The sequence below is a fragment of the Coenobita brevimanus genome, chromosome 101 (genome assembly GCF_032717465.1).
Source record: "Coenobita brevimanus isolate Jiangsu-jjx chromosome 101, ASM3271746v2, whole genome shotgun sequence".
NCBI classification, from domain to species: domain Eukaryota; kingdom Metazoa; phylum Arthropoda; class Malacostraca; order Decapoda; family Coenobitidae; genus Coenobita; species Coenobita brevimanus.
The window spans coordinates 54918568-54934986 of NC_137054.1; positions in this window are offsets into that span (position 1 = coordinate 54918568).

The window sequence follows — 16419 nt, forward strand, 5'->3', positions numbered from 1 at the left end:
CAAAAAGATATGCCCAATAAAAGTCAGCGAAAACAAAGCAGCTTTTCAGATGGAAATAAGGAATAGATTTCAGGCTCTCAGTAATGCTGAATGTGACACTGATCAGCTGAATGACAAACTAACAAAAGTGCTAAAAGAATCAGAGGAGGTAGTAGGAAAACCTAATACAACCAAAGCCGGGATGTATTCAGAGAAGACACTTGAGCTTATGGAAAAAAGAAAGGTAATGAAAGTAAAGACAAAGAAAGATGAAGTAGAACGAGCGGAATTAAATAAACTTATCAACAAAAGACAAAGAGAAGAAAAAAGAAAGAGAAACATGGATCAAATCAAAGGAACCATCAAGAAAGGAAAAAGTCTGAAACAGGTCCGAAAGAAAATGGCACTTGGAAAGAAACAAATTACATCACTAAAAAACAAAAACGGTGAAGCCATTAAATGCCGAGATATGATGCTGAAGAGAGTTGAAGAATTTTACAAACTGTATGCATCAAAGACAGTAGTACCAATAGCTAACTTTTCTGTTGACACAAGTGAAATACTTGAGATAACACCAGACGAAGTAAATATTTGTCTTAAAAATATGAAAAGAGGGAAGGCTCCGGGAGAAGATGGAATAGTAGCAGATTTACTGTTGGATGCAGGAGCAGAAGTACAAAATAGGCTTGCTCACTTATTTACCCAATGTATAAAACAGAAGAAAATTCCCAAAACATGGTGTAATATGTTATTCTACTTTATAAAAAAGGCGACTCAAAAGACTTTAGTAACTTTTTTTTTTTTTTTATGCGAGGAAGAAGGAACCAAAGGCCATGAGCCCGCAGTAACAGTTCCCTCCAAGAGAAAAACAAAATACAATAGAGAGCCAAAATCAAGATCCGATCATTTTGAGATGCCTGGACACACTGCGTTTGAAAGACTGGAGATCATAGGCAGCAGGAAATACAGACAGAGGGAGACAGTTCCAGAGCTGACCTGTTGCATAAATGAAAGACTGGGAGTAACGGTTAACTCTTGCATTAGAGAGTTGGACAGAAAAGGGATGAGAGTTTGCTGCCAGACGGGTGCTACGCGCCCGTCGTAGAGGTGGAGGAATGCACGCAGACAGTTCAGAGGAGCAGTGACCATTAAAGTAGCGATAGAAAAAGAGATAAAGATGCAACAGTGCGGCGAAGAGACAGAGGTTGAAGGAAGTCAGTAAGAGGAGGAGAGTTAATGAGACGAAAAGCCTTTGACTCCACCCTATTGAGAAGAGCTGTATGTGGGGAGCCTCCCCACACATGAGAGTTGTACTCCACACAGGGGCGGATAAAACCCCTGTATAGAGTCAATAATTATGCAGGGGTAAAGAAAGAGCGGAGTCGGCTTAGCACACCCAATCTCTTGGAAGCAGATTTTACAAGAGATGTAATATGATCTTTCCAAGATAAGTCCCGAGTAAATGAAACCCCAAGTATGTTCAAGGATGATGCAGGATTAAGCTGAATATTATTAAACATTAGTGGGTATACCTGTGGAAGATTTTGTCGGGTTGATAGGTGTAAGAACTGAGTCTTAGATGCATTAAAGACGGCCATATTATTTTTACCCCAATCAGAGATACGAGCCAAGTCAGACATTAGGTGTGCCATAGCCTCATCCCTTGTTTGTTGAAGTAACTGTTGAGATGGGCGTTGCAGGAACCGAATGGAAAGGTGAAGGGTGGAGTCATCAGCGTATGAGTGGATAGGGTTAGATGTACAGCTTAGAAGGTCATTGATGAATAAAAGGAAGAGAGTTGGTGATAGGACAGAGCCCTGAGGAACACCACTGTTGATAGATCTAGGAGAAGAACGATGGCTGTCTACAACAGCGGCTATAGAACGACCAGAAAGGAAGCTAGCGATGAAGGCACAGATAGAAGGATAGAAACCGTAGGAGGGCAGTTTGGAAATTAAAGATTTATGCCAGACTCGATCGAAAGCCTTTGAGATGTCAAGTGCAATGGCAAAGCTTTCGCCAAATTCCCGAAAGGAGGATGACCAGGAGTCTGAAAGGTAGGTGAGAAGATCGCCAGTGGAGCGTCCCTGACGGAAACCTTACTGACGATCGGAAAGAAGGTTGTGATAGAAAAGATGCCTTAAAAATTTTTTCTTTTGAGAATTGACTCGAAAACTTTTGAAATACAGGACGTTAAAGCAATTGGACGATAGTTGGAGGGTTGGGAGTGGTCACCCTTCTTTGGGACTGGGTGAATGAGAGAAAACTTCCAGGAAGAAGGAAAGGTACAAGTTGACAGACAAAGGCGAAAGAGTTTGCCTAGGCAGGGTGTAAGCACAGAAGCACAGTTCTTGAGAACAACAGGAGGGACCCCATCAGGCCCATATGCCTTGTTAGTACTGAGGCCAGTGATGGCAGAAAATACATCCAATGAAGAAATTTTAATGTCAGCCATGAGGAAGTCAGAGGGGGGAAGTGATGGAGGAACAGCACTGGAATCGTCTAAGGTGGAATTGGAGGAGAAAGTCTGTGCGAAGAGATCTGCTTTATCAGTAGAAGAAATAGCTACAGAACCATCAGAGTAAAAAAGAGGAGGGAAGGATGATGAGGTAAAGTTGCTAGAAAGATTTTTGGCAAGGTGCCAGAAGGAGCGGGAAGAATTCGAGTTGGAGAGTTGAGAGCATTTAGTATGGATGAAATTATTTTTAGTAGAGCGAAGAACAGACTTAGCACGATTCAGGGCAGAAACGTAAAGATGATGTGATTCAGGGGTGGGTTGGCTCCGGTACCTTTTGTAGGCCTTCTCCTTGTTGCGGACAGCATTAGAACAAGCGTGATTAAACCAAGGCTTTCTTGCGTTAGTCAAAGGATATGAGAAAGGAATGTATGCTTCCATGCCCGAGAGAATAACCTCCGTAATGTGCAAGGCACATTCAGATGGCTCACGGCCATGGAAGCAATAATCATTCCATGAAAAATCAAAGAAGTACTGCCTGAGGGCCTCCCAGTCCGCGGCTCCAAAATGCCACAGACGACGTTTCCCTGGAGGGTCCACAGGCCGTACCGGAGTGATAGGAGAGGTTAAGGTAATAAGGTTGTGATCGGAGGAGCCCAACGGAGAGAAAAGATTAACAGAGTAAGCAGAAGGATTAGTTGTGAGGAAGAGGTCAAGTATGTTGGAGCTGTCTCCAAGGCGGTCAGGGATACGGGTAGGGTGCTGTACAAGCTGCTCTAGGTCATTACGGATAGAAAAGATGTAGGCTTGTTCACCGTGTGGATCCGTGAAAGGAGAGGAGAGCCAAAGGTGGTGGTGAACATTGAAATCTCCAAGAATGGAGATTTCAGAGAAAGGAGAAATGGACAGAATGTGTTCCATCGTAGAAGTAAGATAGTTGAAGAATTTTTGATAGTCAGTAGAATTAGGGGATAAGTAAACAGCACAGATATATTTAGTCAGAGAATGACAGGAAAGCCGAAGCCAGAGTGTGGAGAATTCAGAAGAATCAAGTTCAGGAACACGAGAGCAAGATAAGTCGTTGCGTATGTATACACAACAGCCACCTTTGGCTTTGAAATGAGTATAGAGAAAGTAGGAGGATACAGAAAAGGGTTTGCTGTCAGTTGCCTCAGACAGCTGAGTCTCCGTTAGAAAAAGAAGGTGAGGTTTAGAAGAGGAGAGGTGGTGCTCAACAGAGCGAAAGTTAGAGGAAAGGCCGCGAATGTTGCAAAAATGAAGAAGAAGAGAGTCAGACAGTGGTTCCAGGCACCTCGAGTCGTCACCGGGAGAGGGGCGGACGGTGGGGGCATTTATGGTCCCCCCCCCTCTGGGGACTCCGAAGCTAGATTAAAAGACGCCATTTTTGTTGAATTTAGAATAGGAAGTGTAGTGTGTACTGTGCATGTAGTTTGGTGTAGATAGAGAAATTTGTACTGGAGAGCATGCTGGCCTACTCTCTGTGTAGCTGAGACACTGAAAAAGTTCAGCAAAGGGGGATGTCAGGAACTAGTCCTGAGGGCTGATGAAACGGGAACTCCAGCACTCCCTGTCATCAGCTTTCCATCCACCTCGGGAGTACTGCCCTGCTCGACTGGTGCTACAGTCTACTCCTCTAGACCTATTAGCTTGCTATCAGTCATTTGCAAACTTTTCACTAAAGTCCTTACAAACAGAATAGCTACAAATTTGGAGGAAAACCAACCTCGTGAACAGGCAGGATTCCGAAGCGGGTACTCGACTACTGATCATCTGCACACAATGAATCAGCTGAGAAAACTACAGAATATAATAAACCACTGTGCTTAGGTTTTGTTGATTACGAAATGGCTTTCGACTCAGTGGAGCACATAGCAATTATAAATTCATTGCGAGAACAAGGAGTGAATGAGAACATTGTAAAACTGCTCGAAAACATATATAAAGAGGGAACTGCTACAGTTAAATTACATAAGGACTCAGAGAAAATTAAGATTGAGAAGGGCGTGCGTCAGGGAGATACAATTTCACCAAAGTTATTTACAGCATGCCTAGAAAGTATTTTCAGAAAGCTAGACTGGAAAAACAAAGGAGTAAACATAGGTGGAGAAAAGTTAAACCATTTAAGATTTGCATATGACATTGTCCTAATCTCAGAAAAGGCAGAGATATTGCAAGAAATGTTAAATGACCTGAACAGAGAAAGTCTCACAGTAGGGCTAAACATGAACCTGAGTAAAACTAATGTTTATTCCTCAAACACCAAAGAGCGTCATAAGAATAAGTGGAGAAATTCTTGAAGACGTTGAGGAGTACAATTACCTGGGACAAATACTAAAATTAACGAAAGATAATCATAGCGAAATAAAAAGACGCATTACAATTGGATGGAAAGCTTTCGGTAAACATAGAGACATTATGAAAAATAGCTTGCCAGTTTGTATGAAACAAGTATATAATGAATGTATAATTCCAGCTATGACGTATGGTTGTGAGACTTGGAAACTGACAAAATCGATGGAAAATAAATTAATTCGTTCTCAGAGAGCAATGGAAAGGTCAATGTTGGGAATATCTTTGAGAGACAGGAAAAGATCAACTAGGGTGAGACAGCAGCCTAAAGTCAAAGATATCATAGAAGTTATAAAAGAACAGAAATGGAGGTGGGCAGCCCATGTAGCAAGAACAAGGGATAATCGATGGAGCAAGAGGTTGACTGACTGGACACCAAGAGATGGTAAGCGTAGCAGAAAAAGGCCAGACAGGAGGTGGAGAGATGAGATAGAGAAATTTGCAGGGAAAACGTGGCAAAGATTGGGTCAGTCAAGGAATTCGTGGAGTTGGTTGGGTGAGGCCTTTGTTCAGTAGTGGACTTGTAATGGCTGATGATGATATATATATATATATATATATATATATATATATATATATATATATATATATATATATATATATATTGTTACGGAACAGAGAAAGATAACGTACACTTTAAGTGAGAATGCTAAAAATCACCACTGTCCCGTAAAGTTCCAGGTTCAAAACAAAAGAGTTAGGTAAAATTACAAGTTAAAGTTTAATGCTTAAATTAACAACAAAACATTCAGGACTCATAAGGATAATGTAATGGCAAAAACAGGTTAAATATATGGTTAACTGCAATAGCCTCTATTAACACAAAATTAGCAAGAGTAAATTTATCTAAGTCAGCCCTGATAAAATGAGATACCAGACAATACTCAGTGAATGCCAGATAAATTATTACAGATACAAACTATTATCAAAAATGACTGACAAAGAACTCTACATAAATTACAAAAACTTCACTAGGCCTACAAATTAAACTTATGCTATACAGTACAAGAAAAAAAATGCAACAACAGTTATACTCAAATTACACACAGCTGCTAGATGGTTGGAGATTTCTTGAGCACTCACAATAATAATATCTGTACAGGGGAGGACAGAGATGCGAACAAAATGAGGAGCAGATCTAAGTGGCAATGATGCAGAGACTGAGCTCATTATATACTGTAGGAGCCGGCAGAGCCTGACACAACTTGTAAGAGGGACGCGCAAATGAAGCCATGGGGACAGAGAGCTGAAAATCCCGCAAAGTATAACAGAGATGTCGACTTACTCTACTATAACGGTAGAAGGGGGGAACTGAGGCAGAACACTCTCGTGATCAAACATGCAGCATACTGTGCGTTAAAATTACACAAAGGATGATGAAATCATAGGCTATGTAACACCTCCCCACAAAGAAAAAGAAATTTACAAAGGAAATTTCTTATTACTCTAAAACAATCTGTCTAAAGTCTAGATAAGCAATCTGCAATAACATTTTCTTTCCCCTTGATATGTTGTATGTCTAATGAATACTCCTGAAGAAGTAGACTCCATCTTGTCAATCTCTGATTTTTATCTTTAAACTTACTAAGGAATTTCAGTGGGTTGTGATCGGTATAAATGACTATGGGGTCAAAACCAGAACACAAATAAAATGAATACTGCTGTAAACCCAAAATCAAGGCCAAAAGCTCTTTCTCAATAGTGGAGTAGTTCTTTTGAGGTGGAGTGAACTTCTTACTGTAATAAGATACAGGATGTTCAATACCCTGATCATCCTCTTGCAGCAAAACAGCCCCAGCTCCTGTATCACTTGCATCAACAGCCATCTTAAAAGGCTTAGCAAAATTTGGAGTAGCGAGCACTGGCTGACTTAATAGAATAGCTTTAAGTTTGTTGAAAGAGGATTCACAGTTATCGGTCCAGACAAATTTAACTCCCTTTTTCAGTAGGTCTGTAAGTGGTGATACAAGAATAGAAAAGTTAAGAACAAATCTCCTGTAATAACCTACCATTCCCAAAAATCTTTGTAGCTCTTTCCTTACTTTTAGGTCTGGGGAAGATCACTTATAACCTACAGAACCTTAGCTCCTGGTGGTTGCAACATGTCCATCACCAATTACATGCACCCAAGGTACTGAACTTTAGCTTGACCAAACTCACACTTTGATAAATTAGCTACAAGATTAGCATGAACTCAAAACGGTCCATTAAGAAATTTACTGACATGGCACTATGGTGATCTTTCCAGTTGTCACTGAAGATTAATACATGCCATCAATATAAACAACACACCCTGCACCAAACCCTCTGTTACAACATTCATGCAGGCTTCTGAAATGTGGAAACTGGTGCATTCTTCATACCATACGGCAAATTACAGAACATGCAAAAAGCCCCACTTTCCTAGTGTTACAAAACATAGAGATCTCCCTAGCACGTTCAGTCATAGGTACTTTTGCCAGTATCCCTTTAACAAATCAAACTTACTTATGTACCTAGCCTTTCCGATCTTGTCTATGCAATCTTCCACACGAGGGAGAGGGTAAGTGTCTGTTTTAGTTATCTGATTAACACGTCTGTAGTCGATGCAAAGCCTCTGTGACCCACCTTGGCTTAGGGACCAGAGTGACAGGAGGAACTCCACTCTGCTCTGGGACAGGGCTCAGAAATCATCTTGTGGTCCAACAGGTAGCCAAGCTCCTGCTGAGATAAGAGGAACTTTCATTGGAGGTTCACACACGGTAAGGAGGCAGTTGCCAATTGGCTTCTGCAGTCTCCAACATCGACATCATGCAACAACAACAGTAGTTCTTCCTGGAGTGGCACGCGGAACACTATGGGTACTTCCTGCAGTAATGCCGAAAAACTCCTGCCTTTCCTTGGGGAGGTAGATGAGAAAGCTTAGTCTGGAGATCATTCATGATATCAGGATTCCTTCCCCAAACTATCACTCAGGCTCATACTGCATGGGAGAACTTCACTCGCAGACTCGGGGTGGGAACAGCTACAAGGCAGGCAGACTGGATTATTTTTCGTCCCTGTGTGATATAACTTTTTTTTAGCATGTTGATGTGACATAGTTGCTTGTTCTTTTTCTACGATCTGGTGTGGCGATGACATAGTTGACATCACTGAGTTTTCTTCTCCACGAAATAAGGGCCACTCAAACTTGGCTTGAAGAGGTTGCCCATGAACTGTGGTAAAGGCAGAATCAAAACCTGATCTCCTGGCTGAAAGTGGCGTAACCTGGACTTCTTGTCATACCAAGCTCTTCATCTTTCTCCCTGAGCAGCTCCTAAATTCTCTCTCTACCAGCTGTAAAGCAGTGGACAGCCGTTCTTTGAACTTCATCACATACTCCAGCAGGTTGACGTCATCTTCCTCCGACAGCCAGCATTCCTTGAGTAACTTAAGGGGGTCCTCTTACTTCATGGCATTACCAAACAGTAGTTCAAAAGGTGAGGTGAAGCCCAGTGATTCATTTGGAGATTCTCTTGCAGCAAACACAACAGACCAGAAGACCTTTATCCCGCAGTCTTCTTCTGAGTGTTCCAAACAGTATTCTTGAGCATCGATTTGAGTGTTTGATGATATTTCTCCAACGCTCCTTGGGTCTGGGGATGGTAAGCTGAAGACGTGTGATCTGGGTGATGCCTGTAACTCTTTCAGAGACTGCTTAAAAACGTTTGACATGAAATTACTTCCCCGGTCCTGAGCTGTACCTCCCTTAGGCCAGACCAAACTTTGTGAAAGAACCCTAGCATTTCCTTAACCACGTTCTTTGCTTTGAGATATTTAAGTGGAATGGCTTCATAGGATAACGAGTAGCCATATCAATCATGGTCAACACATAAGAAAATCCTGAAGAAGTCTTAGGAAGAGGGCCCACAATATCCACCAACACTATCGGGTGAAAGGCGCCTCAAAAGGAGGAATGGGAACTAGAGGTGCAACCTTTTCGGGTCTGATTACATTTCCCCACAACTTGACAGGTGTGACCAGACTTACAATACCAGTGGAAAAGCATCCCTGAAGATACCTGGCCAGTAGAAGTGTTTCAAAATGCGTGCCACAGTCTTCCTCACTCCAAGGTGTCCTGCCAAACTGGAATCACTGAGCCACTCGGAATGATAATCACCTTTCTACAAACACGAGGATGACAACTTGATGTACAACCCTCCCATTGACAGTCGGCTGATGCTGTTGGGGGTCTCACTTCCTCATAAGTACTCCTGACTTTACATAATAACAAGTAGAAGCACCAGCTGACTCTTCTTCACTGTAAGCAGAGTTAGCTAGACCTTTCAACTCAGGGTCAGCAACCTGCAACTCAACCACATAACTCTTGACGAGACAAATTATCAACACCCATGGGGTACTGCCTCATCTGGTGAGTGGTCCAAATTAGCAAGAAAAGTGTCAAGGCTAGGGATAACATCATCATCATCAATTATCCTCTAAATCACCAGTAATGCTTTAGACTTAGCCCTAGTGACAACACATGCAGGGAACACATCAGGGACATCACAATCCTGGGACGGCAGCCACTGGCTCACTAGACAACTGAGGAGCTGGACACACTTGACTTCCACCAATATCATTTCCAAGTAAGAAAGTTACACCTGACATTGCAGGAGTGTCTCAACCAACCCAACCATAACAGAACCATTGCCAACAAAACCAGACTCTAAATTCACTCTGCACAGAGGAACAGAGAAGTAATGGTATTCCCTACACCTTTTAAGATTACAGTTTCATCAGAGAGGAATTAACATTAGAGCCTAGAACACTGGCCAGCATAAGGGATTGGCAAGCACCTGTATCACGATATATTTTAACTGATTTCCTGTCATTACTGTCCAGAGGACTGACAAAACCATCAGACAGGAAATTAGCACATGAACTCTTGAGAATGTCACCCACGTTACTGCTCAAAAGAGGAGCTCCATCATGAGAATTTAAGTTACCCCTCAAAGCAGGTTCAGTTAACTCAGTTAAAGAATCTTCTGGGAACTCTCAAGAGTGGACACTAGACCAATTGACTGAATATTTAAAGACTCCTTTTTGTTGCACATCACGCTGTCTCCTGAAACATCTCTCTGTAGTATGACCAAGCTTACTACAATAAGTACATTTACTTTTCTGAAATCCAGAGGTGAAGCTGGTATTTACTTCCTGAGAAACATCATCTGTATTCTCTTTCCTGTTACCTGTGTACTCTGAGTAGAGGCAACGTACTGACTCTCAGCTTTCCTTTTTTCTCCTAAAATATCTCTTGTGAGTGAGAACAGTACTCATCAGCTGTACAAAACTGCAGCATCAGACAAATTATCTATTCTTTTCTCATCAAGATATAGGCTTACATCTTTACTAATACACCTTTTTTGAAATCCTCCAGCAAAATCATCTGCTTAAATTTGTCAAAATCAGAATCCACATTCTTAGAATTTCAACCACTGCTCTAACAAATCTTCTTTGATTTTGCATACTCAACATGGGATTGCTTATCTTGCTTGTAAGTTGTCCTAAATTTTACTTCTATAGGCTTCCAGGAACAAGCTCATAGGCTCCTTAAGAATCAAGCTCTTAACTACATCATAATTTATCAGATTGATCCTGAGGGCAAAGATGCATAAGTTACTTGAGCTTTACCTGGTGAGAACAGTTTGAAGGAGTACTGGCCAATACTCCTTAGGCCAATTAAAACCTGTAGCGCTACCCTCTCAAACAACTGAAAACATTTACTTTGTTAAATCAGATTCATTAAAAAGAAGAGGGACAAGTTTAAGCATTTTTTTTTTTTTTTTTTTTTTTTTTTTTTAGCCACATCGTAAAATCTATCAGAGCTAGATGATCCAGTCTCCACCTTGTTTCATGCGATACTCATGGTCTGCCTGAATCCTGGCAAGTTCAACTTGTGCCTGTATCTGTGCCTCCCTGAATCCGAGCCTGAGATTCCGCCTCCTTAGCCCGAGACTCAGCCTGCTTAGCATTTGCCTGAAATTCAGCTTCTTTAGCACGAGCCTCCTGCAGAGCTAGCTGTGTCTTAGCTATTCATTCAATCTGCGTTTGCTCATTTGGAGGAGTTACATTAAACAAGCTTCTTTTAACCTTAATCATGCCAACAATTTGATCTTTCAGAATGATGAGAGTGAACAACAATTTCCCAATTGTTGAGCAACAAACTTAAGTTCATTCTTTGTTCTGTTTTCTATATCACACACTGTTTGCATAGAGTGTTGACAAAAAATCTTTGGCTTCATCAAGTGTAGAAATAGTAGCCATCATGAATATATCACAGTCACAAAATATCAAACAATATCCTTATGATAATATCCTGAATATCCTGATAAGTGCGAGGTCGCCAAATTTATGTTACATGGAACAGAGAAAGATAACGTACACTTTAAGTGAGAATGCTAAAAGTCACCACTGTCACGTAAAGTTCCAGGTTCAAAACAAAAGAGTTAGGTAAAATTACAAGTTAAAGTTTAATGCTTCAAATTAACAACAAAACATTCAGGACTCATAAGGATAATGTAATGGCAAAAACAGGTTAAATATATGGTTAACTGCAATAGCCTCTATTAACACAAAATTAAGCAAGATGATAAATTTATCTAAGTCAGCCCTGATAAAATGAGAGATACCCGTCAGACAATACTCAGTGAATGCCAGATAAATTATTAATAGTAGATACAAACTATTATCAAAAATGACTGACAAAGAACCCTACATAAATTACAAAAACTTCCCACTAGGCCTACATAAATTAAACTTTTATGCTATACAGTACAAGAAAAAAATGCAACAACAGTTATACTTTACAAATTACACACAGCTGCTAGATGGTTGGAGATTTCTTCCAGAGCACTCACAATAATAATATCTGTACAGGGGAGGACAGAGATGCGAACAAAATGAGGAGCAGATCTAAGTGGCAATGATGCAGAGACTGAGGCTCATTATATACTGTAGGAGCCAGCAGAGGCTCTGACACAACTTGTGCAAAAAGAGGGACGCGCAAATGAAGCCATGGGGACAGAGCTGAAAATCCCGCACTGAATAATTTCAGCAATGATGATGTCGACTTACTCTACTATAACGGTAGAAGGGGGAACACTGAGGCAGAACTGCTCGTGATCAAACATGCAGCATACTGTGCGTTAAGAATTACACAAAGGATGATGAAATCATAGGCTACTAACATAACAACAATATATATATATATATATATATACAGTACCCTCGCGTCCAACACGTGTTTGTCCATAGCACAATTCGCGTCCAGCACGGAGAGCAAAATATTAGTACGATTTAATACAATTTAAGTACTGTAATAAACGGGTGCGTAAGCATAACACTGACGGTAAGCTCCGAGTAAAGTGGGTGAAATCTGCTGAGTTTGCCTCTAGCACGATCACCCCTGGTCCACACAGGTCATACTGGACATTCCTGTAGAAATATGCTGACAATAATCAAAACTTCCGATCAAGTAGAATCCCCCACCCGCTATCATGACGTGATCGTGATGTCACAATAAAAAAGCAGGCTTCTGCTCTCCACATGATGTTTTGTTTAAATTTCTCCCGCCACAGTGCCATTCAGTCTCCATAATTCACATTGGGCCTGGTGTTTTTTCTCTAAGCCCATACATTTTCTGCCCTTGCTACTGCATTTTTACCCTGCACTCACGATGCCTAGGAAGCCTTCTGAGAACCCCAAGAAGTACGGCGTACCTCCTGCTAACTGCAGGGCCACCAAGCTAGAATTCATCGAGAGGCAGAAGAAAAGGGAGAGCAATTTCAAAGGATTTATAAGGGAGGTTGAGGAGGAGCAGCAGCCATTATCTGCTAGTGACGCCATGGCAGCCGTCCTCCAGGGACAGTAGGACTACCTGCAGCCTCGGATATCACCTTCCATTTCCCAACCAAGCCCACCATCAATATCTTCAAAGGTTAGTTATCATTCATAGTACAGTACCATTTATTATAATTATAGTAGGTACCAATATATGTGTAGGTATATGGTAGGTATTTAGGGTGACTTTTCCTAGGGTTGCTGACATAATTCATTTTTTTCCCCATAAGCTCTATTGTTTGTCAACACGTTTTTGTGTGTCCAACACGGGACCCATGCGTGTGTGACAGTATTACCGTGTTGGAGGCAGGGAGTTACTGTATATATATATATATATATATATATATATATATATATATATATATATATATATATATATATATACTGTATATATATACAGTACCCTCGCCTCCAGCATAGTATGTCATGCTAAATGGGTCCCTCTTCCTAGAATTTCTTCATATATTGTATATATATACAGTACCCTCGCGTCCAACACGGTAATATTGTCATGCATGGTCCATGTTGGACCAAAAGTGTTGGAACAAACAATGCAACTTAAGTAAGAAAAAAATGGTGCATCTACAAAACCTAGGAAAAAAGTCACCTTAAAGTTACCATACCGTATACTATAGTATTGACCTACTGTAATTATAGCATAAATGGTAAACTGTGCTATGAGAATGATGGCTTAACCGTTTAAATAGTGTTGGTGGGCCTCAATCTGTTATAAAAATCTCACTAATATCGGTAAATTTAATCCAGAGCTGTAGACGTGAACATTGTCCCGGAGAGGACTGACAACAGGTTATACACAGCAGTGGAGAATTGCTGTACTCGGCAGTGAACCTCCCTCATAAATCCTTCAAAATCACACTTAGAATCACTATCTTCGTCCACAGCCAAGGAAGGTCACTGCTTCTGCCTGTCATACAATGCCTCTGTAAGCCTTCACTGCTGCCAGGATCTTGTCTTGGTTTTTAGAACAATAGTCCTCACGTTGGCTGTGAGAAAGAGTGGAGAAATTGCAACTTTTGATAGTGAGAAAATGGCAGAGTATAGAAGCAAAGTTTGGAAGAAAGATTGGGAAGATATGAGCTAGAGCAGATGGAAGGGGTGGAAGACGTATGTCTTCCCGACGGACTCACCGGAAACCATAGGCGCAGCGTGTGAGGCAGTTTGTGGAGTGAGGAGGAGATAAGGGTGTGCAAAGGGACAGCATGGTGGAATGATGAGTTTGAAACAAATCCTGTGGAACTTTTGTCTAGAAGGCATATGGTGAATGATTGGCGTGAGTAACGAGAAAGATGAGGAGACAGAAGAAGAGAGAGGTATATGTGAGCACGAGAAGGGAGGTTAAGAGACTGGTGAAGGAGAGTAACTTGCCAAGAAAGTGGATATGAAGAGTTTAGGGGAGGAATCTGAACGTGTGAAATGGAGGAAAGTAAGAAATTGTTTTGGAAGGAGGTAAAGAATGTAAGGCAGTATGAAAAGAGGAAATGTGGGGAGTGAAGGATTTAGGAATAATAGATTGTTGGTAACGAGAGAGAGAAATTGAGGAGATGGAAGGAGCACTTTGAGGATTTGTTGAATGTAGAGTGAGAGCAGTGTGAGTATAAGTGGATTTGGGGAATAGCTGGAGAAGACGAACTCGATGAGAGGAGAAGATTGATTCTCTATTTCCTTATGTCGATATCAGTAGGGCGGAACCGAAATTAGTGGAACCTTGTTCGATGATTTCACAAGATTAAGCTAGGAAAGGCCCCAGGAATTGATGGAGTGTGTCGTTGAAATACTTAGATATGGGGGTGAGATTGTTGTGGAGTGGATATGGAAGTTGTGTAGATTGGCTTGGGAAGGGGAAGGGTTCCAGAGGGACTGGAAATCCCCAGGTATAATTGTTCCTCTGTACAAAGGAAAAGGGGGAGAAGAAGGTATGTGGTAACCATAGGGGTTCCTTTCTGTCTATGCCTCCATCTTAGTGCTGACCGGTACCCAAATATATGGTAGAATACTCATTGATAGGGTTAGGCATATGACAGAGGCCCCTAGTCCTCTTCCCGGAGAAGAACAAGGGGGATTTAGGAAGGAAAATTGTGTAGATAGATATTTGTTCTAAGATACAGTTTGACGTGGGAAAGTAGTTTGTACTAGAGAATGGAAGGAGAAGTGTATACTGCCTTCATGGACTTGGAGAAAACATGACAGAATAGATGAGGCAAGGTATGTGGAAGGTTATTAAGAATATATGGAGTGGAGGAGAATTGTTGTTGAGTGCTGTGAGGAGTATGTACGAGGGAGCTAGGGCTACGGTGCAGAGTGGATGGTGAGCTGAGTGAGTTCTTTGATCTCAATGTGGGACTTCTCCTCACCGGGGTGTGTGATGTCTCCATGGCTCCTTTCCCATCCTAATATATATATGGATGGGGTTCCCGTAATGGAGGTGCAAAGGTAGGGCAGTAGATGTGGGGCTGGCCCTAATGAATGAGGGTGAGATTTGGAAGCTTCCGGTGTTGCTGTTTGCTGATGATACAGTATTGTTGAGTGAAGATGAATGGGAGTCCCTGCCAAGGTTTGGTGAATGAATTTGGGACAGTGTGTAGGAGACGGAAGCTGAAAGTTAATGTAAACAAAAGTAAAGTTATGGTGTTTGAGAGGAATGATTCTACCACAGAGTGTGCAAGTGAGGTTGGATGGTCTCTGAGGATATGGAGAATGTGAGTGCATTCAGAGTACTTGGTTAGTGTGATGAGTAAGGATGGAACTTTGGGGGGATGAAGCCGTGAAAGGGTACAGCAGGGAAGAAAGGTTAATGGGTCTACACTGAAAGCAGTGATGAGAAATAGGGAGGTGAGTATGGAAGTTCAAGTCACTGCACATTGAGGTATTACCTGATCCCTACCACCTGATGTATGGAAGCAGGCGTGGACCTTGCAAGAGGGGGAACAAGTCACAAGAGTACTCTAGTGGAAATGAGTTACTTGAGAGGAAGGCATGTGTGGAGTGACGTGGAGGGACAGGTTGATGAATGAAGAAGTGAATTCTGGAACGTTGTGGGGTAGATGATTCCTAGCTGGTTGCCACAAGATTATTAAGGGCTCACCACACTGATTCTACCTGAGGTGGTTTGGACATGTGGAGAGAATGGAGAATGAAAGACTGACTAAGAGGGTGTATGTAGGTGAGGGTGGAGGGAGGGAGAGAGGGATGGGGTAGGCCGAGGATGAGGTGGAGGGATGGAGTTGAGAGAGGTATATGAGGGAGGTTGGGGTGCAGTTAAGGTTGGGGGAGGGTAGTCAAATGGTGGGTGACAGAGTGACTTGGACCATTTTGTCTGCGGCCACCCTTTGCGGGACTAGGGCGTCGGGCTATAGAGAGATAGATAGAATAGACGTTATGGCTTCATTCATGTTGTAGACCTTGGCACTATAATGTCAACTTTCCCCTCTCGCTCCTATTTCTTCCTCTCGATGCTTTCTAGCAGTGGCCTGAGGGAAGTGCCGACGCTTCACAGTATGGGGTTCTCAGTAAAGAATGCTTCCTAGGCATCGTGAGCAGGGTAAAATGCAGTAACAAGGGCAGAAAATGCAGCAAGAAAAAAACACCTTCCAATGCGAATTATGTGACTGAGTAGCGCTGTGGCAGGAGGAAATTTAAACAAAACATCACGTGACAGCAGAAAGCGTTTTTGATTGGGCGGCATCGCCATGATCACGTCACGATAGTGGGAGGGAAGGCTACTTGATCAGAAGTTT